The 26080-nt window shown below is 42.0% G+C and overlaps 1 long non-coding RNA gene across 1 annotated transcript in view; it reads right to left on the minus strand.

The window, feature by feature from the left end:
- LOC132392285 (uncharacterized) overlaps positions 1 to 24621 on the minus strand; it is a 43962-nt gene extending 19341 nt beyond the window's left edge. Inside the window, exon 1 of the long non-coding RNA XR_009511483.1 lies at positions 24576 to 24621. This is a non-coding gene — a long non-coding RNA (uncharacterized LOC132392285). The remainder of the gene's footprint in view (positions 1 to 24575) is intronic.
- Between the last annotated feature and the right edge of the window lie 1459 nt (positions 24622 to 26080).

Consider the following 26080-nt stretch of genomic DNA (forward strand, 5'->3'; position numbering starts at 1 on the left):
AACCCAGGCAAACAGTGTACACAGAACATAACAGCATACCAGAGAGAAAGAATATGAGCCATCTGAACCAGGGCATTACAAACAATTGCAAGGACTGCTGAGAGGATCATCGGAGTCTCCCTTCCACCCATTTGAGATACTTATCAGGAGTGCTACATACACAGGGCCCTTAGCATTGTCAGGGAAACCCTCCCATCTGTCCAACAAACTCTTGGACCCTGTACCACCAGGCAGGAGGTACTGCAGCATTAGGACAAAGACTGCTAGGATGGGAAACAGCTCCTTCCCCTTGGCTGTGAATCTATGATCTCCCTGCCACCACCCAGCTCTCATCCTGTACAAAGCAGCAGTAATCCAGCATCTGCAGATTTTCTCTTGTTTGTTGTGTTATACTGTTTACTTTTTAACTTGTGTCATAAATACACCTCATGCTAAATGTCAATTTTCTGGACTATGCATTTTTTAATTATTTGTTATTTTTTGTGGTAATACTACTTTGTGTGTTATACGTTCTGTGTTGTGTGCCTTGGTCTAGGGGAATGATGTTTCATTTGGCAATGTACAGTTGAATGACAATAAACGTGAACTTGAATTAAAGATTATTTGTCAACAGAACATTGAAATATTGACACACACAGAGAAATACATCATTTTGCATCAAAAGATTGAGTTGGGGCTGGCTGCAAGTGTTGCCATGTTTTCAGCGCCAACGTAGCATGCCTACATGGTGCAAAAAGAAATGTTTGTAACTACAGAACAAAGGACACAGTTAGGGTCAGCCGTTTGGTTGATAAATGTGACAGACTAGAGTTGTGCTGACGCAGAGCTGACCCTGGGCACAAAACAAATAAACACCCTGTGCTGTCCACACAGATCCATTACATGTGCCTCAAAGGGGAAAAAAAAGTATGATTCCACACTTTTGGAATGTTATTTCTGTGACAGCATGGGCCAAATCATGATAAGCTGTTGATTGAATCCTGAGAAGTTAAGATTGAGATTTTCCTTGGTAAACCTGGTAAGATTAGATTTCTTTTGCAATTCATTCAGTTCCTAGTAACCATTCTGTGGCCAGAGTGTGATTCTACCAACTGCTCCATGCCTGCTTTGGTGGTCAGACAACTGGGAATTTCTGGCCAATCTGAAGCATGTTAAACTGTTAGTTTGCTTGAAAAATACAGAAAATAGGTTGTACTGGACAACAAAGATTTTGTTTCCTGAATACTTCTGGTGCATCTTATGGATTTTGGGCTACTGATCATGAAAATCACCATGAAATTTCCTTATCACAGACCATTTGTTTGAAATTGCTGATTTTTTTTTATTTCAATTCATAATTCAAGTCAGAATAACTGATGCCAAGATTAAGGAAAGCATTTTTGCTGTTCCACAAATCAAATAGGTCATCAGTGACAGGTAATTCAAAGAGCTTCTAATGGGGTCAGAGAAAATCATATAGAAGGAATGTTGTTGAAAATTTCCTTGGCAACTACAGAGCACTTCTCTCTCCCTCCTTTCTTAAAAAGTGGGATAACATTAGCTACCCTCTAATCCACAGGAACTGATCCTGAATTTATAGAATTGTTATAGTCGACAATGTGTTTCAAGCTTATAAAAGCATGAAGTGCAACATGTCGCAGAAGATTCATTTTCTGCATTCCCATTTAGACTTCTCTGCCAATCTTGGTGCTGTCAGTGATAAGCATGGTCAAAGGTTTCACCAAATCATTGCAATCATGGAGAGACAGTATCAGGGCAACTGGAATCCATCAATGCTGGCTGATTATTGTTGGACACTTAAGCGAGAAGACTCAAACGCTGAGTACAAATGAGAATCATCAACAAAACATTTTTAGCTTAGTTTAGCAAAGTGTTAGCACCATTATGCAGCTAAACACAATATATTCAATAAAAGTTCATTTCTTGTTTCTCCAAATTCCTACGAGATACAGATAGTCTGAAATTATATTTGTGATCATCTCCAAGTGGTCTATGATAAACAAAAAAAAATTCTGAGGAAGCAACACTTTTGAAAAAATTTGTTATCCAGTATTACCTTTAAATGGCAACAAGCTGAGCATTAGGTTTACCATTTTTGTTTGAGAAAGCATATGTAGGGACAGAAATACACGCTCACCTGACAAGATCATTTTTATCAATCAGGACTACTTTCTTCAGTCTCCTGCTCACAACCCATCCAAAGATTGCAATGGCTTAATCTCATTTGAAAAGAGGAGAAACAAAATCCACGAAGATGTTGCACCTTTATCACATTCACAATATAAACCCCCTTCTCAACAGCTTACCCCTCAAGGCATTTTTAAAGAAGCTATATTGTGAACAGACTAAAAGCAGCTGAATTTAAGTCATTTGATAGAATTGAAGACCATGAATGAGATAGATTTTAATTTCTTTACTGTAGCTTTCAAAAGCATAATTTAATCATAACATATAAGCAGACCTTTGAAATTATTCTACAGGAAGTAATGTGAAGAAGAGGCTCGTTGCTTCAAGCAAATGAATATGTAAAATGTTGTCCAGACTAAACACTAGCTGAGAATCCAGAGGTAAAACATAATTGACTGCTCAGATTTTTCCAGTCATTGTACCCATTAAAGAAAGAAAAAGCTGTAGAATTCATTTGTGTCACATTCATTGAATAGATGTGCATGCATGATCGATGATTAACTTGATAAGATCAAAAGACAAGAGCAGAATTAGGCCATTTGGCCCATCAAGTCTGCCCCACCATTTCATCATGGCTGATTTATTATCCCTCTCATCCCCATTCACCTGCCTTCTCCCCATAACCTTTGACAAAAAGATGAGAGATAAGAATTTGTACATTAACGATTCATTAAGTTCATTAAGAATTTGTACATTAAGAACCAATCAACCTCCGCAATGGCTTGACCCCCCCCAAAGAAATTTGTGGCCGTGAATCTGGACCCTGTGGGAGGCAAATACCCTGTGGGGGTCCTAGCAAAGGTATTTAAATCACCATTAGTGACAGGTGAGGTACTGGATGGTTGGAGGACAGCTAGTATTGTTCCACTTGTTCAAGAAAGGCTCTAAAAATAAACCAAAAAGTTATGGGCAGGTGAGCCTGACGTCGGAAGTGGGAAAGTTATTGGAAAGTATTTTAAAGGACCTGATATATGAGTATTTCAATAGAGATGGACTGATTAGGGATAGTCAGGATGGCTTCATGCATGGTAGGTCGTGTCTTAGCAAATAGAGTTTCCAAGGAAGATACCATGAAAGTTGATGAAGGCAAAGCAATGGATATTATCTACATGGACTTTAGCAAAGTATTTGACAGGTCCCGCATGGGAGGTTGGTCAAGAAGGTTCGGTCACTTGGCACTCAAGATGAGGTAGTAAATTGGATTAGACATTGGCTTTGTGGGAGAAGCCAGAGAGTGGTCGTAGATGTTGACCTGAGGCCTGTGGCTAGTGGAGTGCCGCATGGATCGCTTCTGGGTCCATTGTTGTTTGTTATCTATATCAACGATCTGGATGATAATGTGGTTAAATGGACCAGAAAATTTGCAGTTAACACCAAGACTAGGAGTGTAGTGGACAGTGAGGAAGGCTATCAGAGCTTGCAGCAGGATCAGGACCAGCTGGAAAAATGGCTGAAAATGGCGGATGGAGTTTAATGTAGACAAGTGCAAGGATATGCACTTTGGTAGGACCAGCCTTACACAGTGAATGAGAGGGCACTGACGAGTGCTGAGGATCAGCTCTATAGTTCATTAATAGTTGTGTTACGGATAGATAGAGTCATAAAAAAAAGCTTTTGGCACACTGGTCTTCATAAATCAAAGTACTAAGTGCAGAAGATGGGATGTTATATTGAAGTTGTATAAGAAGTGGGTAAGGCATATTTTGTAGTATTGTGTACAGTTTTGGTCACCTGTCTACAAGAAAGCTGTAAGTATAATTTGAAGAGCGCAGAGAAAATTTACTAGTATATTGCCAGGACTGGACGACCTGAGAATTAAGGAAATATTAAATAGGTTAGGATATTATTCTTTGAAACATAGAAGATTGAAAGGATATTACATTGAACATAGAATATAGAAATCTACAGCACCCTTTAGGCCCATCGGCCCATAATCTTGTGCCAACCGTGTAACCTACTCTAAAAACTCCCTAGAATTTCCCTAGCGCACAGCCCTCTATTTTTCTAAGCTCCATGTACCTATCTAAAGAGGGCCTTAACAGACCATATTGTATCTGCTTCCACCACTGGGGCCAGCAGTGTATTCCATGCACCCACCAATCTCTGTGTGAAAAACTTACCCTGGTATTCCCTTAGTACCTATTCCCAGTCATCTTAAAACTTTGCCCCCTCATGGTAGCCATTTCAGCTCTGGGAAAAAGCATTTGGCTATCCACATGATCAATGCCCCTCATCATCTTATACATCTCTATCAGGTCACCTCTCATACTCCAAGGAGAAAAGACCATGTTCACGCAACCTATTCTCATAAGGTACACCCTTCAGTGCAGGCAACATCCTCGTAAATCTCCTCTGCACTCTCTCTATAGTATCCACATCCTTCCTGTAATGAGGTGACCAGAAATGAACACAGTATTCCAAGTGGGATCTGACAAAGGTCTTATATAGCTGTAACTTTACCTCACGGCTCTTGAACTCAATCTCACGGTTTATGAATGCCAACACACTATACACCTTCTTAACAACACTTGCCATTCTGCACAGCAGCATTGAGTGTCATATCAACATGAACCCCAAGATCTCTCAGATCCACCACACTGCCAATAGTCTTACCATTAATATTATATTCTGTCTTCAAATTTGACCTACCAAAATGAACCACTTCACACTTAACTGGGTTGAAGTCCATCTACCCCTTCTCAGCCTAGTTCTGCATTTTATCAATGTCCTGCTGAAACCTCTGACAATCCTCCAGACTTTTCACAACACACCCAAACTTTGTGTCATCAGCAAACTTACTAACCCACCTTCTACTTCTTCATCCATTTATTAAAATCACAAAGTGGAATGGTCCCAGATCAGATCCCTGAACAACACCACTGCTCACCGACCTCACACAGAAAACAAACCTTCTACAACCACCCTTTGCCTTTTGTGGGCAAGCCAATTCTGGATTCACAAAGCAAGGTCTCCTTGGATCCCATGCCTCATTTCTTTTTGAATTAGCCTTGCATAGGGAACCTTATCAAATGCCTTGCTGAAATCCATATACACTACATCCACTGCTCTACCTTCATCAATGTGTTTTCTTACATCCTCAAAGAATTCAATCAGGCTCGTAAGGCACAACCTGCCCTTGACTAAACCATACTGAATACCCCTAATCAGATGATGGCTCTCCAAATGTTCATAAATCTTGCCTCTCAGAATCGTCTCCAGCAACTTGCTCACCACTGAAGTCAGACTCACTGGTCTATAATTTTCTAGGTTATCTCTACTCCCTTTCTCAAAGAAGGGAACAACATTTGCAACCCTTCAATCCTCCAGTACTCCTCCTGTCCCTATTGATGACTCAGAGATCATCACAACAGGCTCAGAAATCTCCTCCCTCATTTTCCACAGTAGCCTAGGGTATATCTCATCTGGTCTCGGTGACTTATCTAACGTAATGCTTTTCAAAAGCTCCAGCACATCCTCTTTCTTAATATCTGTATACTCAAGCATTTCAGACCACTACAAGTCATCCCCACAATTGCCAAGATCTTTTTCCTTGGTGAATATTGAAGTAAAGTATTCATTAAGTACTTCCTCTGACTCCATGCACACATTTCCAATATTGCATCAGATTGGTCCTATTTTCACATGGCTCATCCTCTTGCTCTTCACTAACATGTAGAATGCCTTGGGTTTTTCCTTAATCCTGCTCACCAAGGCCTTCTCATGGTCCCTTCTGGCTCTCCTAATTCTATTTTTAAGCTCCTTCCTAGCAAACTTGTAAGTTTCTAGAGCTCCAACAGTACCTAGCTTCTTGAACCTTTCCTAAGCTTTTCTTTTCTTCTTAACTAGATTTTCTACATCCTTTGTACACCACCGGTCTTTAACCCGACCATCCTTTCCCTGCCTCAATGGAACATACCAATGCAGAACATCATGCAAATATTCCCTGAACATTTGTCACATTTCTACTGTGCATTTCCCTGAGAACATCTGCTCCCAATTTATGCTCCCAAGTTCCTGCCTAATAGCATCATATTTCTCCCTACCCCAATTAGATGTTTTCTTAAATTTTGCTCCTATCCCTCTCCAGCACTATGGTGAAGGATATAGAGTTGTGGTCACTATCTCCAAAATGCTTTCCCACCGAGAGATCTGACACCTGACCAGGTTCATTTTCCAATACCAGATCAAGTACAGCCTCTCCTCTAGTTGACTTATCTACATATCGCGTCAGGAAACCTTCCTGAACACACCTAACAAACTCCACCTCATCTAACGCCCTTGCGCTAAGAAAATGCCAATGAATATTAGGAAATTTTAAATTTCCCATCACTGCAATTCAATAAAGGTATACAGAATTATGAGGGGCATTGATAGGGTAAATGCAAGCAGGCTTTTTTTAATGAGCTTGAGTGGGACTGCAACCAGAGTTCATGGGTTAAGGGTGAAAGGTGAAAAGTTTAAGGGGAAAATGAGGGGAACCTCCTTCACTTAGGGAGTGGTGAGAGTGGGGAATGAGCACAAGTGGTGTATGTTTGATTTCAACATTTAAGAGAAGTTTGGATAGGTACATAGTTTGGAGGGCTATGGTCCCAGTGAAAGTCGATCGGAGTAGGCACCATATGTTGTGAAATTTGTTAACGTTATGGCAGCAGTACTATGAAATAAATGATAAATAAATATAGAGAAAAAAGTACTGATTTACAATAAGTTTATATATATATATATATATATATATATATATATATTAAATAGCTCAGTTAAAATAAGTAGTGCAAAAACAACAGAAATAAAAAGCAGTGAGTTAGTGTTCATGGGTTCAGTGTCCATTTAGGAATCAGATGGCAGAGAGGATGAAACTGTTTCTGAATCACTGAATGTGTGCCTTCAGCCTTCTGTACCTCCATCCCTATGGTAACAATGAGAAGAGGGTATATCCTGGGAGGTGGTGATCGTTAATGATGGACACCACCTTCCTTGTGAAATAGACCTCCCCATAACAAACGGTGGTGCAAAAATCAGAAAGCTCTCCGCAGTACATTTGTGGAAGTTATCAAGTGTTTTAGTTGATAAACCAAATCTCCTCAGGCTCCTAATGAAATATAGCCGCTGTCTTGCCCTTCTTTATTGCTGCATTGATATGTTGTGTCCAGGTTAAGTCCTCAGAGATATTAACACCCAGGAAATGGAAAGTGCTCACTCTCTCCACTTCTGATCCCTCTATTGCTTTGTGTTCTCCCACCTACCCTTCCTGAAGTAAACAATCAGCTCTTTAGTCTTGCTGACATTGAGTGCAAGGCTGTTGCTTTGACACCACTCAACTAACTGGTAGTTGAAGCTTGTTCAGCAGCAAAGATGGTGGGGCAGCCAGTGTCTACAATAGTGTAAAACTGGGATGACCATGAAGATAAAGCTGTAAACCAGTCTATCTGGTCAATGAGTGAATGGGCCAGTTAGAGAGTGAGAACATGGATGGAGGAACATGGGAGCTGTGAAATGCAGAGCTGGAAGATACGTCTCGTTGGTCAGGACTAGCATGTACAAAATGCGGGGCAACAACCCTATCAATATACCTTGCAACAGCATCAGTGGAAGCACAGTAGTAAACAGCAAGAAATAAATATTTTAAATTGATTCTAGACTCCATGTTGTCTCAGGTGAATTTGGACCTCAGCAACCTCAGCTAACAAATCAGACTCTTTCATGATGTATAACATTTGGAAGAGGCAGTCAGAGTACCCAGAGCACAGAATGCACTCAAGTGGGCTACTTCAATATCCATCACTAAGTGTGGATTGGTAGCACCATCAATAACTGAGCTGGCAGGGTCAGTAGTGCTCAGCCAGAAGTACTGAACTAATTATCCCCCCCTCACAATTTCCTCCCAGCAATATGGATGCGAATGCACGTGCCTGGTTAATAAGTGTGCAGATGATACCAAAATTGAAGGTTGGCTAAAGTTACAAAAGGATCTCGATCAACTGGGAAAGTGACAAAGGGAATATCAGGTAGAATTCAACTCAGACAACTGCTAAGTGATAAATTTTGAGAAGTTAAACCAGGGCAGGAAATATAAGTGAGCGACAGGACCCTGAAGTGCGTTCTTGAAAAAAGAAACCTTAGGGTACAAGTACATAGTTCCCTGAAAGTGGCAGGTAGACAGGATATTGAAGAAGATTTCAACACCCTGTGTTTATCAGCCAAGGCACTGAGTTGGATCATCATGCTACAGTTGTACAACATATCAGTTTGCTTGTATTTGGTATAGTATGTGCACCAAATGACAAGATGTGATTAAGTCAGAAAGACTGAAGAAACGATTCACAAGGATATCGCCTGGATTGGAAGACTTGAGTTATGAGGAAAGATTGGATGAGCTTGGGTCCTGTTTCTCCAAAACAAAAAAAAAGCAGAAAGGGGACATGGTTTAGAAATACAAAATTATAAGAGGTGTAGAGAGGGTAAATAGCTAGTGTCTATCCTATAGTAGGGATGCTTAAAAAGAACCCTGAAATTCATTTTCTTGTGGGCATTCACATAAACACAAATAAGCACAATAGAACCAATGAAAGACCACACACAACAAGATGGACAATCAACCAATGTGCAAAAGACTACAAACTGCAAATACAAGAAGAAAAATAATAATAATGAATGAATACGCAATGAATATCAATACTATCAGATGAGGAGTCCTTGAAAGTGTGTCCATAGATGGTCAGTACCGTTCAGAATTGGAGTGAGTGAAGTTGAGTGAACTTATCCCTACTGACTCGAGAGCCTGATGGTTGAGATGCAATAACTATTCCTGAATCTGGCAGTGTTGGTTCTGGGACTCCTGTGCTTCCTTCCAGATGACAGCAGTGAGTAAAGAGCATGGCCAGAATGGTGGGGGTCTTTGATGATGGATACTCTTTTTCTGCAACTGTGCTTCATGTAGATGTGGTCGGGAGGGCTTTACCTGTGATTGCCTGAGCTCTATGCACTACTTTTTGTAGGCTTTTCCATTCAAGGACATTGGTGTTTCCGTACCAGGCCATAATGCAGCCAATATACTCTCTACCACACACCTATAGATTAAATTAGATTAGATTAGATTCAACTTTATTGTCATTGTGCCGAGTACAGATACAAAGCCAAATGAAATGCAGTTAGCATCTAACCAGAAGTGCAAAAGAATAGTGCTATTTACAAAATAACTGTGAATAAAAAGTAAGTGCTACAGCACACAAATATAAAAGTACTGAGACAGTACATTATGGGTCCAATACTGCTTAGTGCTGTGATGTGAGGTTCAGCAGAGTCACAGCCACGGGGAAGAAGCTCTTCCTGTGCCTGCTGGTGCGGGAGTGGAGGCTCCTGTAGCGCCTACTGGATGGGAGGAGAGTTAAAAGTCCATGGTTAGGGTGAGATGCATCCTTGATAATGGTTTTCACCCTGCCCAGGCAGTGTTTATGGTAGATGTTCTCAATGGTGGGCAATCGGGTGCCGATAATCTGCTGGGCAGTTTTCACTGCACACTGGAGTGCTTTGCGGTCCAATACAGGACAATTGCCATACCACACTGAGATGCAGTTGGTGAGTATGCTCTCAATGGTACAACGGTAAGAGTCTGTCAGTATCCTGGGACAGAGTTGAGCTTTCTTGATGGTCCACAGGAAATAAAGGCACTGTTGTGCCTTTTTGATCAGGATGGAGGAGTTCAGTCAAACTTTTAGATGACATACCAAGGCTTCACAAACTTCTAAGAAAGTAGAGGTGCTGCTTTTCTTTCTTCATAATGACATTTAAGTCCTGAACCAAGGGCAGATCCTCTGAAATGATAACACCAAGAAATTCAAAGTTAATTACCCTATCCACTTCTATTCACCTCCCTAATGAGGACTGGATCATGGACCTCTGTTTTCCTCCTCCTGAAGTCAGTAATCAGCTCCTTGGTCTTGCTGACATTGAGTGAGAGGTTGTTGTTGTGGCACCACTCAGCCAGATTTTCAATCTCTCTCCTATATGCTGATTCTTGATGTCATCAGCAAACTTAAATATGGCATTGGAGCTGTACCTAGACACAGTCTTAAGTGTAAAGTGAGTAGAGCAGGGGGCTAAGTACAGAGCCTTGTGGTGCACCTGTGCTGATGGAGATCGTGAAAGAGATGTTGTTGACAATCTGAACTGACCGGGGTCTGCAAGTGTGGAAATTGAGGATCCAGTTGCACAAGGAAGGATTGAGGTCAAGGCCTTGGAGCTTATTGAGTAATTTTGAGGATGATATTGAATGCTGAACTGTAGTCAATGAAGGGCATCCTGATGCATGCATCTTCACTGACCAGATGTTTCAGGGTTGAGTGAAGAGTCAATGAAATGGCATCTGCTGTGGACCAGATGTGACGGTAGGCAAATTGGAGCAGATCCAAGTTGCTCTGCAGCCAGGAGTTGAAAAGTTTCATCACCGACCTCTCAAAGCACTTCATCACCATGGATGTAAGTGCAACTGGACAATAGTCATTAAGTCAGGTTACCACAGTCCTCTAATTCACCAGTATAATAGAAGCCTGCTTGAAGCAGGTACATACCTCAGATTGCCGAAGCGAGGTTAAAGGTATCAATGAAAACTCTAGCCAGTTGATCAGCACAGGCCTTTAGAATCCGGCCACATACACTCTCTGGGTCGGATGCTTTCTGTAGGTTTACCTTCCTGAAGGATGCTCTCACATCAGACTCGGAGACTGAAATCACAGGGTTGTTGGGGGTTGTGGGAGCTTGTGAAGCTGCCTCCATGGTTTGGTGGTGAATGCAAGCTAAAAGACATTGAGCTCATCTATATTGATTGGTTTCACTTTGATTCAAAGGTGATTCAAGTCCTGCCCAACTGTCAAGCATCCTTCAATGATTCAAGCTTGGTCTGGAATTGCCATTTCACATGTGAGATGGTTTTCCTAAGGTTGTACCTGGACCTCTTGTATTGTACTTGGTAACCGCATCTGAATGCCACTGATCTAGCCTTCAGATTTTCATCTCTTCCATGATTTCCATCAGCACAAGTGCACCACAAGGCTGTGTGCTTAGCCCCCTGCTCTACTCACTTTACACTTACGACTGCTCCAATGTCTTATTCAAGTTTGATGACAGCACCACTGTCATGGGCTGAATCAAAGGTACTGATGAATCAGCGTACAGGAAGGAGGCTGAAAATCTGGCTGAGTGGTGTCATAACAACAGCCTCTTACTCAATGTCAGCAAGACCAAGGAGCTGATAATTGACTTCAGGAGAAGGAAACCAGAGGTTGATGACTCAGTTCTGACAGAGGATCAGAGGTGGAGAGGGTTAGCAACTTGAAGTTCTTTGGTGTTGCTATTTCAGAGGACCTGTCCTGGGCTCAGCACACAAGTGCCATTACAAAGGAACCACGTCAGTACCTCTACTTCTTTAGGAGTTTATGGAAATTCAGCATGTCATCTAAAAACTTGTCAAACTTCTATAGAAGTGTAGTGGACAGTGTATTCATTAGCTGCATTACAGCCTGGTATGGAAACCTCGAAAGGAAAATCCTTCAAAAATTAGTGGATATGGCCCAGTCCATCATAGGAAAAGCCCTCGCAATGATTGAGCACATCAACATGAAACGCTGTCACAGGAAAGTAGCATCCATCATCAGGGACCCTCAGCACCCAGGACATGTTCTCTTCTTGCTGCTGCCATCAGGAAGAAGGTGTAGGAGCTCAGGACTCACACTACCAGATTCAGGAACAGTTATTACCCCTCAACCATCAGACTCTTGAACCAAAGGCAATAACTTCACTTGTCTCATCATTGAACTGTTGCCATAACCTGTGGACTCACTTTCAAAGACTCCTAGTCTCATGTTCTCGATATTTATTGCTTACTGATTTATTATTACTTTCTTTTTGTATTTGCACAGTTTGTGGTCTTCTGCAGTCTGGTTGAATGTCCAGGTTGGGCAGTCTTTCTTTGATTCTGTTATGGTTATTATTATTATATAGATTTATTGAGTGTGCCCACAGGAAAATGAATCTCAGGGTTGTATATTGTGATGTATATGTACTTAGACAATAAATTTATTTTGGACTTTGAACTTTGAGCAGATTGTAGATCTCTTGGTTCATCCAGGGCTTCTGGTTGGGGAAGACTGTGAATGATTTTGTGGGGTCACACTCATCTATGACTCTGTGACAACTATGGTGTGTTGGTTCACATAATCACCTAACTACTACCAATGTTACTCATCAATAAAGTGACAGAAGATACAGCTGACAATGCTACCATGTGACACTTTCTTTTCAAAACCCACTCATCAGTCTACCTCACTATGAACAGTCAGTCCTAGATCTCATCACAGCCTTGGTCTAAGCTTGAATTAAAGATCAGAATTCCAGAGAATGACTGTCCTTGATGCCAAGGCAGCAATTGAGTGAAAATGTCTCAAAAGGACCCTGATAAAAATGAAGTCAATGTGTATTAGGAAGAAAGCAATCCTGAGACTACAGTCAGACTTTGCACAAAGAAAGCTGGATGAGGCTTTTGGAAGACGTCCACTCCCAGGACATCACAGCAGGAGTTCCTTAGGGTTGGTCCAGGCCCAACCATTTTCAGACACTTTATAAATAATGGTTCAAAGGTTCAAATGATCATTTATTATCAAAGTACAATATACAACTCTGAAATTCTTCAGTTCATGAAACCAATAAAAAGAAAAGAAAGGCAGCACAATCATCAACCTCCAAACCCTACCCCCTACCGCAAGAAAACAAAATAAATGGATCAGTCACATCCACCTCCTCCCCCTGCACAAAGAAAACAAACAAAACAGATCAGGCACATTGACCCCCAAATCCCCCTCCACGCACAAAAAAAATGAGAAAATTGGAAGAAAAAACACAGAATATAAAAGCTATTAGACTAAAAAAAAGAGTTCATAGTCCAAAGTCCACATCCAAAGCACAGGAAAAAACCTGGGCAACAGTCTCCAGGTGCAGCAGCAGGCTGGGAGAGCCTTCTTCAGTGCAGAGCAATTGATCAAAAGGCAAGCTCCCTTTGCAGAGCACTGAAGCATTCCAACAATCTCCAAACAGCAAAACACAGGCGCCAACAGTTCCAGAATCACACTGAAGCTGAGAAACAAATGACACAAAAGACACAAAAGAAGTGAAAAAGATGGTTTCATGATATCTCCAGAAGATGTCAACCAAAGGAGCATTGTACGCAAGCGCCATCTTGACTAGAAGGAGAGAGAACTGGAAAAGATTCCTAATGATAAGTCAATTTCAATGCCATCTATAACCGTGTAGCAGAAGAAACAATCCATCCCTACACGCAGCAAAACCTGGAAAACTTTCAAACAGAGCTGATATGTGGCAAACAAGAATCAAGGTTCAGTGATCAACTTTATTCACCACATACATCAACATGTATTGGGAAATTGTTTTTGATGTATTGGTGCAAACAACAATATTCAAAAATTATAAAGGATAAGGAATTATATAAAAATAAAGTTAGACATATGGATCTAGAAGAAAATAAATATCAACATCTGTTTACAATATAAACAGCATTATAAATCTGATTTAAAGTGTTTACAGTGCAGTGACTGAGGTAATAGATAGAGTGAGGCGGAGGTGGGCTAATCAGATTAACTGGCTGAGAGAAGAAACTTTTAAGATGGCATGATTTTTTTTTGCTATGATGGCCCCATGGCGCTTTCCAGAAGGGAGCTTTTGGAAAAGGCTGTTTGCTGGGTGGGTAGAATCCACAATGATTTTTTCTGCCCACTTCTTTGTCCTGGACACATACAAGTCCTGCAGTGATGATAGATGGCAGCCAATGATCTTTTCTGCTGCGCTGGCAGATCTCTGTGGTTTTTATATATTGTGAGAGGATGCTGCACCGAACCCGACAGTAATAGCACTCACATCACAAGGTTTGCAGTGAAAGACCATCCTAACGATTCTAAGCACCTACCTTCATGTTCAAAGCATTGCCATTCCAGTGTCTATGACCATCACTACTCTGGAGTATTACCACTGCCCAGAAGCTTATCTGGATCTGTCTTATAAATATTTTGACTACATCAAAAGCTTTAGTTCATTTGCTGAAATGCCAGGATCTTGCTAACACCCACGTGGCACAAGTCAGGAATACTCTCCATCTGCCTGACTATATTTTAACATTCAATATCAACACTATTCAGGACAAAACAGTCCAATTGATTGGCACCCTACCCTCCACCCTAAATCTTCATTCCTTCCAACATCAGCACAAGGTGGCTGCAATTTGCTCTGTCTACAGAATGCCCTACATTTGCTCACTCAGTCCACTCTAACAGCAGATAGATGGGAACACCAGTAAGCTCCTTGACAAGTCACTGAGAAGTAATTGCTGGCCTTGTCAGCAATGTCCTCGCACTGATGTCTCACTTTGCACGGAGAATCCAATGTGTAGTTGCAGAAATCACCTTTACTACCTCTTCTTGCTTCTACGTTGTTTTTAAAAGTATTACCAATTAGCGGGTTAGCTGCAGACTGGAAGAGCAATGACTGGAGTTATCTATTGCTTAGTGTTTACGAGGAATTTATTGGCTGCATTCATGTATCAGTTAATAGTAGTAATATGTATGGACATAGTGAAAAGCTTTTTGTTTTGCATGCTCTCCAGATAAATCATACCATTCATAATTACATCAAGGTAATAAAGCTAAAATAGAATGCAGAATATAGCACTACATTTACAGAGAAAGTGCAGTGCAGGTAAACAAGAGTCACAATGAGGTAGTTTAGAAAGGTGCAGCAGAAGCAAATAATTCATCTTCTCTTCAAGTTGAAATAGTAACTTGTTGATTTTAGATATGGTTGTTCAAGTTTCCAATTCCTCGCAAAATTGAACCTGATGGAAAGAATGAAGGAGATATTGACCACAGTAAATTGATGGAAGAGTGAGGAAGAGAATCACATACTGTTACTTTACAGACATCAAACATACACTCTATTCCAAGTTAGTAGAATTCATCTCCATCTCCTTAGCTGGGATGGTGATCTTCCTAACGGTAGAGGATGTTGCACTGTAGGCTCATAAAGGGTTACCAATGTTGTACTTCCACAATGAGGAGGGATAGGTATTGAATGGGCTTTGATCCAAGTGGATTTTCTGAGTGGGGTTTGTTGCGGATCCACCCACAGGACTCCGACAGACCTGAGATTCTGAGCCACACTGTCTCCTGTAACCATGGACACCATATTAAATTATTATTAACTGTGAAGTAGGGAAATGTGAATGCAGTTTGTCATCAGTTCAGTTACCCATTTCTGAAGCAGGCCATATTTCAAGTGCTTTGCAGTTCTCAGTGAGTGCTATTACACCTGGAGGCAAACCCTAAAGAATCAGCCCAAGAAAATGTAAAATAAAATTACACCTTGATTTCAGAAAGCTACCATTTCATACCTTCTCCTCAGATTACACACATTTCTCTCAGTCAGAAAGCGGGACACATTTCTCCCTATTCACTCTCAATAACCACTGTTTTTGGCAGCATTGCTTTATCTAGCAATGCCTCAAGTTGACATTCATATGCTTGCCTCAAGCAAGAGTATAAGCAATAAGAGAGGCTGTGGCTGTCATGGTAATTTAAAGCAATTTTCAGCCCAATTGCAGTCATTGTTATCGAGAGATCTGCACCAGAGTTGTAGTGATGTAATACAGTGAGAGATATGGGCCGCTTGTGCTATTACCTTGGGTTTATAAAATGATAGATCTGTCCCTAGCAGTACTCTATTCCAGGTTTATATAGTAACAGATCTGTCCCCAGCAGTACTGTATTCCTGGGTTATATAATGGTAGACTTGTGCCTGCCAATATTGGACCTCAACGTAATATAGTGTGAGATCTGCCTCAGCAGTACTGTGCTCCAATACTGTACAGTGACAGGTCAGTCCGCATCACTAGAGTACCAGTGTTATACTGTGACAGCCACGTTTGCCACCAGCATGCATCATTGAGACAAACAATGAAAGACATATCCCCACCAGTACTCTATCCCAGTGTTACACATTGACAGACCTGCTACACAGTCTATACCCCGCTGTCATGTAATGACAGTCATATTCCCATTACTACTGTGTAGTAACAGGCTTGCTATTGCTGGTATTGTTCCCTGGTGCTACATAGTGACAAATCCAACCCACACCATTACTGAACCCATTACTAAATATAAGCAGACCTTCTTACATCAGTTCTTTCCCAGTGTTATACAGTGATGGATCTGTAGCTGGTGACAGACCTCTATGTATGGCGAGGCACCTGTATCCAACAGTTTGATACCCCTGAGACTAAGGCAAGAAATGGACCTGACACTAGACTTGGTAGTAAAAATCAAACATAACACCAGGTGAATGCACCAGCCCTAAATCGAAAGTGCAGTGCCTATAAAAAGTATTCACCCCCCCCCCCTTTGGAAGTTCTCATGATTTATTGTTTTACACATTGCATGACAGTGGATTTAATTTGGCTTTTTTGACACTGGCCAACAGAAAAAGACTCTTTTGTGTCAAAGTGAAAACAAATCTCTACAAAGTGATCTAAATTAAAAACACAAAATAATTGATTGTGTAACTATTCACCCCCTTTAATTTGACACACCAAATCATCACTGGTGCAGTCAATTGGTTTTAGAAGTCACATAATTAGTTAAAAGGAGATCACTGTGTGCGGTCAAGGTGTTTCAGTTGATTGTAGTAAAAATACCCCTGTTTCTGGAAGGTCCAACTGCTGGTGAGTCAGGATCCTGACAAAAACTACACGATGAAGATGAAGAACACTCCCAACAAGCTCAGCAAAAAGGTTATTGAAAAGCACAGGTCAGGAGATGGAAACAAGAAAATTTCCAAGTCACCGAACATCCCTTGGAGTGCAGTTAAGTCCAACAAGTCAATACTTGAAGAAATACAGCCAGGCTACTCACTAGGAGGCTTAATTTTGAGACAAAAGCTCAGATGTTTAGACCACATCATGAGAAGACAGGATTACTTGGAGAAGACCCTCATATTAGGTAAAGCAGAGGTTAAAGAAAGAGAGGACGACAGAGGCTATGATGGATAGATAGTGTTACTCAGAGAATGCATATGACCTTGAGGGATCTTAGAGAGGCAGTTTCCAACAAGAAGGCTTGGTGGGCAGGAGTCCAGGAGGTCACAAAGAGTCAGATTCGACTAACGACTGAACAACAACAACAAACAGTTAAGTCATTCATCAAGAATATGGCACAGCTTGTAAGTGTGCCTAGAGCAGGCTGTCCTCAAAATCTGAGTGACCGTGCAAGAAGGAGTCCAGTGAAGGAGGCCACCAAGAGACCTATGACAACTCTTGAGGAGTTACAAGCTTCAGTGGCTGAGGTAGGAGAAACTGTGTTTGGGTGCTTCACCAGTCACAGCTTTATGGGAAAGTGGCAAAGAGAAAGCCACTAGTGGAAAAAGCTCACATGAAATCTTGGCTAGAGTCTGGAGTCAGCTGGAAGAAGGTTCTGTGGTCTGATGAAACCAAAATTGAGCTTTTTGGCCTTCAGACTAAATGCTATGTTTAGCATAAGCCGAACACCACACATCATCAAAAACACACCATCTCTACTGAAGATAGAGGGTAAAACTAATGTAGCAAAATACAGGGGAATCTTGGAGGAAAACCTAATGCAGTCTGTAAGAGGCAACTGAGGAGAAGATTTGTTCTCCAGCAAGACAATGACCCCGAGCATAAAGCCAAAGCTACACACTTATAGCTTAAAAACAACAAAGTTAATGTCCTGGAGTGGCCAAGTCAGAGTCCAGGCCTCAATCCAATTGAGAAGTTGTGGCTGGGCTCGAAAAGGACTGTTCACTCAAGATCCCCATACAATCTGACAGGGCCTGGGTAGCTTTATAAAGAAGAATGGGGGAAAATTGCTGTGCCCAGATGTGCAAAGCTGATAGAGACCTATCCACACAGACTCAAAGCTGAATTGCAGCTGAAGGTGCATCTACTAAATGCTCAAGTCAAGTCATGTCACTTTTATTGTCATTTCGACCATAACTGCTGGTACAGTGCATAGTAAAAGTGAGACAACGTTTTTCAGGACCATGGTGTTACATAACACAGTACAAAAACTAGACTGAACTATGTAATTTAAAAAAAAACACAGAGAAAGCTACATTAGACTACAGACCTACACAGGACTGCATAAAGTGCACAAAAAACTGCAGGCATTTACAATAAATAATAAACAGGACAGTAGGGAAAGGTGTCAGTCCAGGCTTCAGGTATTGAGGAGTTTGATAGCTTGGAGGAAGAAACTGTTACATAGTCTGGTCGTGAGAGCCTGAATGCTTCAGAGCCTTTTCCCAGATGGCAGGAGGGAGAAGAGATTGTATGAGGGGTGCATGGTGTCCTTCATAATGTTGTTTCCTTTGCGGATACAGAGTGTAGTGTAAACGTCCATGATGGCTGGAAGAGAGACCCCGATGATCTTCTCAGCTGACCTCACTATCCATTGCAGGGTCTTGCGATCTGAGATGGTGAAATTTCCGAACCAGGCAGTGATGCAGCTGCTCAGGACGCTCTCAATACAATCCCTGTAGAATGTGATGAGGATGCGCCATGGATAACCGCAGAGGTGCGTGCGCTGCTGAGGTCCCGCGGCTCCGCCTTCAGAGCGTCCCAAGCCAACAGAGGGGCAAAGCATGCACATGCCCAGCTAATCCACAGCCACTTCCAGGGCAGCGGCGACACGCGGCGCATGTGGAAGGGAATCCAGGGCATCACCAATTACCAGACAACATCACCCGACTGTGCAGGTGATGCCTCCCTCCCAGATGCGCTGAATAACTTCTACGCCCGGTTTGAGGAAGAAAACGATGTGGCGGCGAGGAAGTCCACTCCTCCTGTGAATGACCAGGTGCTGTGTCTCTCCGTGGCTGATGTGAGAAGAACCCTGTGCAGGGTCAACCCACGGAAAGCTGCTGGACCAGACAACATTCCTGGTAGAGTGCTCAGAGGATGTGCAGACCAGCTAGTAGATGTTCTCACTGACATCTTCAACATCTCCCTGAGGAGCGCCACCATTCCAACGTGCTTCAAGGCCGCCACCATCGTCCCCGTGCCGAAGAATTAATCAGTGTCCTGCTGAAATGACTACCGTCCCGTTGCACTTACATCCATCATCATGAAGTGTTTCGAGAGGCTCATCATGAGGCATATCAAGACCCTGCTGCCCCCCTCACTGTACCCCCTGCAGTTTGCGTACTGTCCCAACCGCTCAACAGATGACGCCATTGCCCCCACCCTCCACCTGGCCCTAACCCACCCGGACAAAAAAGACACATACGTTCAGATGCTGTTCATAGACTTCAGTTCAGCATTCAACACAATCATCCCTCAGAGACTGATTGGAAAGCTGCGACTACTGGGCCTGAACACCTCCCTCTGCAACTGGATCCTAGACTTCCTGACTGGGAGACCTCAGTCAGTCCGGATCAGGAGCAGCATCTCCAACACCATCATGGGTGAGCATGAGCATGGGGGCCCCCCAGGGTTGCGTGCTCAGTCCACCGCTGTTCACTCTGCTGTCCCACGACTGTGCTGCAACACACAGCTCGAACCACATCATCAAGTTCGCCAATGACACGACCGTGGTGGGTCTCATCAGCAAGAACGACGAGTCAGCTCACAGAGAGGAGGTGCAGCGGCTAACGGACTGGTGCAGAGCCAACATCCTGTCTCTGAATGTGAACAAAACCAAAGAGATGGTTGTTGACTTCAGGAGGGCACGGAGCAACCACTGAACATCGACAGCTCCTCGGTAGAGATCGTAAAGAGCACCAAATTTCTTGGTGGTGTTCACCTGATGGAGAATCTCACCTGGTCCCTCAAACACCAGCTCCATAGCAAAGAAAGCCCAGCAGCGTCTCTCCTTTCTGTGAAGGCTGAGGAAAGTCCATCTCCCACTGACTTGAAAGGAGTGAATAGTTATGCAATCAATTATTTTGTGTTTTATATTAATATGATTAATTTAGATCACTTTTTAGGGATCTGTTTTCACTTTGGCACGAAAGAGTCTTTTTCTGTTGATCAGTGTCAAAAAAGTCAAATTAAATCCACTGTGATTCAATGTAAAACAATAGAACATGAAAACTTCCAGGGGAGGGGGAGGGTGAATACCCTTTGTAGTCACGGTAAATTCACCAGAGCATGTATAGCATGCGCAGAACAACAGCATCCTTAACTGCTCGGAATTCTTACAATACTGAACAGTGAGGAATTTAGGGCAGCAGTGGATGGACAATGAATACAGGTATTACAAATTAATTCTGCAGCCCATAAACAAATATAAACTGTCAGATTAGATTATGCGCTGAAAGCTCTGTAATGGTGCTTGATACCACAACCATGTGACTCAGGTAGATCATTTCTACCACTGAGCCAAGACTGACACCTAGAGTGTATCACTGTCAATGATCACATTGCAAAATTTCTGCTTTATAAAATTGTTTTGTTACTTTCCAACTTTTCAAGGTGTGTTGAAGTATTCTTCAACCTTATGAAAAGAAGAAAAAACACAAGAATAGACAAAATAATAACCAGTAAAATAAAATTCATTCACAATAGTTTTAAGTTTAACCTTTGGCACATTACAAGATTATCTGGCTCCCAGATACAAAAAAAAAGGTGTGGACTGAGCAATAATTGAACATGGATGTGCATCAGAAACATTTGTCTGGAAATTAAATTGAGCACAATCCTTGCCATCAAATAAAATGACAAGCTTTATGCACTATTTTGTCTTCCAATTTCATTATCAACAAATTAGTGAATTGTAGAAACTTAATGACCATTCCCAAGTAAAATATTTAATTAGAGCATGGTGTATCAGAAACTCTACAATTCAGATTGGTGAACACTTTGACAAAGTTTTTTTTTGGACTGGTGAAGTATTCCAAATTCAAGAGCTGGTCTTATTTGAAGGAGGAAGCACCGATTAACATTTAGCCTGAAAAGAGAAATGACTAGTGGTGACCTGCAAAAATCTGTGTTAGGGTCAGAACTGTTCACGGCTGCATTTATAATTAACACAGATTCTGGAATAGAAAGCCCCATATACAAGATTTTAAATGATACAGTAAGAGGTGAATATGGAAGTATTAGAGCATGAAGAATTATGAATTATTTAAGAAAATGGATAGAAATGTAGCAGATGGGTTCCCCTTCAGCAGATATGAGTTTCACACCTTGGACTTAAATAGGGCAGATCAAATTACTTTCCAAATAGTTTCTAATAGCATTGTCAATGATCCCTCCCATCCATCCAGAAATCTCTTTGACCCCCATACCATCAGGCAGGAGGTACCGTAACATTAAGACAAGAACTGTTAGGATGAAAAACTGCTCCTTCCCCCCCGGATTATTGAGCTCCCTGCCACCAGCTAGGTTTCATCATACACAAAGCACCACTAGCATTATGCTGTTTACTTTTTACTTTTTAAACTTGTTCCGTAAATGCACCTTATTACCTTATGTGTTAGGTGTGCGAGTTATATGTACGTGTTTTGCACCTTGGACCTGAGGAACATTGGTTCAATTGGTGGTATATGTGTGTATGGTTGAATGACAATAAACTGAACTTGAAAGTATTTTATCAAAGTGTACACCAGTCCAAAAACAGGTTAGGTCCAAAGTGACGTGAGGGTAGGGTGTTAAGATTGGTGATTCACATAAACTGTCATAGACAAGCATAATACAAGTACAATAACATTAGGTAATGTCTTTCAGGAATATAACAAGGGATCTGAAATCAATTATCTACATTTATGCTGTCTTGTGGCAGCTCCAGGTCGTGTTGCAAGTGCAGCAAGTTCCTTGACTGGTGAAACTCATACATTCACACAGCTATAAAGTTATACAGCACAGAAGCAGGTCTTTCAGCCCATATGCTAATCATGATGCCATGTTCAAGGTAGTCTTGATTGCCAACATTTGGCCTATAAACTTCTAAAGTTTTCCAATCCATGTCCAATTGCCTTTTAAAAGTTGTTATTGCACCTGCCTCAACCATTTGTTCATTCCACATAGGTACCACACTTAGTGTAAAAAAAAATACCACTCAAGTTCCTATTAAACCTCTCTTAAAGCTCCCAAACATAGCTACCTCTACTAGCACACCTGGTAGCGCATTCTATGTACTTACTACCCCCTGTAAAAAGCTACCTCTGATACTTCCCCATATTATCCTCCAATCACCTTAAAGTGGTGCTTTCGCTTATTATCCAAGAGAAAAATGTGCTGGTTGCCCACACTATCTTATCATCTTATATACTTCTATCAGTCAAATCTCATCCTCCTTCACTCCAAGAGAAAAATCCTAGCTCACTCATTTTTTCCTCATAAGATAGCATCCTGGTAAGTCCCCTCTGCATCCTCTTTAAAGCTTCCACATCCTTCTGATAATGAGGTAACCAGGACTGAGCACTATACTGTCTAATGTGGTCTAACTCAGTCCCCTGACTAACGAAGGCCAACACACCATATGCCCTCTGAACCACCCTATCACTTGCCCAGCAACTAGTCAGACTATGCTTGTCACAGTGCACACTCGCAGGACTGGACCCAAGTCCAGAGGAAGGGCAGACTCTCTGTCACGGTGGTCACTGGTACCCTCTCAATGCAGGAGTGAAGGATGGCAGACGTTGTCACGGTGAGCTCTGGCGGGAGAATAGCAGATTCAAGAGGTTAGACATAAGAGTACCAACAGAGCATCAGAGGCACTGCCAAGCAACACCGTGAATCAAATCATTCTCCACAGACATACATTAGGACTCTGCTTCAGAGCACAATGAAAGTCTCCTTTAAGTTATCATAGAGCTTGGGAAACATATGCCGTCACAATCAACCCAACCAGACAGAACACAGAAGACACCTGGGCTTAAAAACTCTAACAATCAGTAAATGCAGGTGCTCGATAAACCCTGAAGCTCAATGCTCTCCGGTAAGCCACAGAGGCCCGCAGGACTCACAACGATGCTTCTCCAAATGCACATAAATCCTGAATCTAAGGATCCTCTCCAATACTATGGCCGCCAATGACAGAGGGCTCACTGGTCTGTAATTCCCAGGATGAGCCCTATTGCCCTTCTTCAAAGGGTCAAAGGTTGATTTTATTATCAAAGTATGCACGTAGAATACAACTCTGAGATTTGTCTTCTCCAGATAGTCATGAAATACAGAAAGACCATAGAAATAACTAAAAGAAAAGACTTCAACCTCCACCCTCCATGCAAAAAGAAAAAACAAACCCTGCAAATCCCAAACCTGCAAGTAAAAACTAACATATCAGCCACAAACAAAAAAAAACAGCGACAGTAACATCAGGCCCCCAATGCCCTCTCTCGAACACGATAAACTAACAAATTGTCCACATGGATAAACAGCAACAAGAATGTCAAACTCCAAAGCCCCAGCTCGCCAATCTGCAACAAGAGAGGGCAAAAACACAAAAACATAGAACTGAAAGAGGCCAATATAAACTACACTCCAATCCAGAAATCTCAGAATTTCAACAACATCGCGAGGACATTGAGGAGAACAACCACTCTAACCCAGCGGCCTTTCCGAGGAGGGCAACTCGCAACCAGCTGCCCCTCCAAGAGGAGCAAATTGAATCCAGCAGCCCCTTTGAGGGGAGTGATTCAAACTCAGCAGCCCCTTCAAGGGGAGAGACCCAAACTCAACTGCCCCTTCAAGGGGAGTGACTCAAACCCAGCAGCCCCTTCGAGGGGAGTGACTCAAACCCAGTGGCCCCTTCAAGGGGAATGACTCAAACTCAGCAGCCCCGTCGAGGGGAATGACTCAAACTCAACAGTCTTTCTGAGGAGAGCAACTCAAACCCAGCGACCCCTCCAAGTGGGCCCTCTGAGGGGAGTGATCACTCGACCACTTGCTCTCCTCTGCATTTGCCTCAATGATTGAATAAAGGAATAATATTTGCCACCTTCCAATCTTCTGCTACTAATCCTGTGGCCAATGAGGATGCAAAGATCACTGCCACAGTTGCAGCAATCTCTTCCATCACTTCCTGTAGTAACCTGGGATATTTTCCATCCAGCTCTGGGGACTTATCTATCCTAGTTTTTCAGAAGTTCCAGAACATCCTCTTTTTAATGTCAGTATATTCCAGCATATTAGTCTGCTCTATGTTGTCCTCACATTCGTCACAGTTCCTCTCAATGGTAACACTGAAGCAATTCATTCATTAACAATCTCCCCTAGTTAAAGTTAAATACACAATATATTTATTTGGTATTTTACGTGCTAACATAGAGGACAATTCATATTTACAAAGTATAGATAATGCTGTCTTCGAAACTACCTGTAAATTTCACACTTCCATCCGCAGCATCTGGGTTAGTATTCCCTTTTAGCTTTTAGGAACAGTGTTGTTACAAAGGAGCTGGGTTCACAGCTTTTAAAAAATGCGTTGTTATGAACTCAATCCACAGCACTTCGTCAAAGAACAGAAAATTGGTGGCCAAAGTCATTTAAGTGTAAATCATCTACCCAAAAACTCACTCTAACACGCTGAAAATCCCATCCAAGTGAAACATAAATAAATATCCACGCAACATCCAAGGAAAAAAGCATCTGACTTTCTTCAATGTCATGTGCTAGCTAAGTAACTGAACATTATTTGCACATTTTCCGTGAAACCATAGTCTGCATGAGGATTTTCAATCTATTTTTACTTCCAGTGGGTCCTGTAAGCGTTTCACCATGTTCTGCTGCTACGTTCATTGTCCATCTCCATTCTTCTACTTTCTCCTTCTTTGATCCCGTGCTCTCTGTAGAAAAATGGCTACCCGTTCTTTCTCCTGCACTCCCTCCAAGACAAATCCTGTCGGCTAATTCCACATGCCAATTTATTAATCAATTGAATTTTTATTTTAAACAACAAAATAAAATGAAATATCCGATTGTAAAATGTAATGAAAGGAACATATTGCGTTTTGAGAAAATTTTGCAGAAAATAAAATATCCAACAGCACACTGTAACTGCATTAATAAAATAAAGCATGGTCTTAAACTAGGGTATTACACCGACAATGTGATCATCCCTTTTTATTTCTCAATGCTACCATACAGCCTCACTGAATGATCCTTTGGAAATTCCATCTCTAATTGCCACTATGATATTGATGGCTGGTTCTTCACTTGCAAAGATCAGGAGAGAATATTTCCATCGCTGTAGGACTTTTCTTCCAGCCTGCAATGTGTAGGTTTATAGTGAGGATCGGTGCACACAGACTGATTCCACTCTTTAGGCCGTGGGATGTTCCACCATAGCACAGCGAGCTGAGGTGACTGCGGCAACCTCAAAACTTTAGGTAGGGTATCAGAGTTTTCCTTCTCCTAATGAGTCCCATCGACCTGGGTTTGGAATCAGAGTTCTCCTAGGCTGACTGCCTACCAAGGCTGATGAGCCCAGCCTGCCTAACCAGATATACCACTAAACACTTGGTTGCACCATAACATAGCAAACTCATGAAGAGCAGGGACGCCATGTGAAGGCATTGCTATGGGCACTGTCGTGTAGGAGTGACTTGCATGGCAAGTCAATCAGTGGCCCTATGGCAGTCACTACACCTGGAAAGGAGAGGCTATGGAAGATACTTCACCTTCCTTAAGTGAGCAGGATGTCCTGCCCAGGACTTACCTGTCCCCCACTATTACATTCCCCTTAATCAAAAAAAAAGACAAATAAAGTTATAACAAGTGCCACAGCAGGACCACTGGGCACATGCAGGGTCCAGGTACTTTAGGTCATATAAGGGCCAAGGAAAGAGGCATGAGGAGAGGGCGGAGTTGTATTTTTGATTA

This window comes from Hypanus sabinus, chromosome 4, assembly GCF_030144855.1.
Source record: "Hypanus sabinus isolate sHypSab1 chromosome 4, sHypSab1.hap1, whole genome shotgun sequence".
Classification (NCBI taxonomy): Eukaryota; Metazoa; Chordata; class Chondrichthyes; order Myliobatiformes; family Dasyatidae; genus Hypanus; species Hypanus sabinus.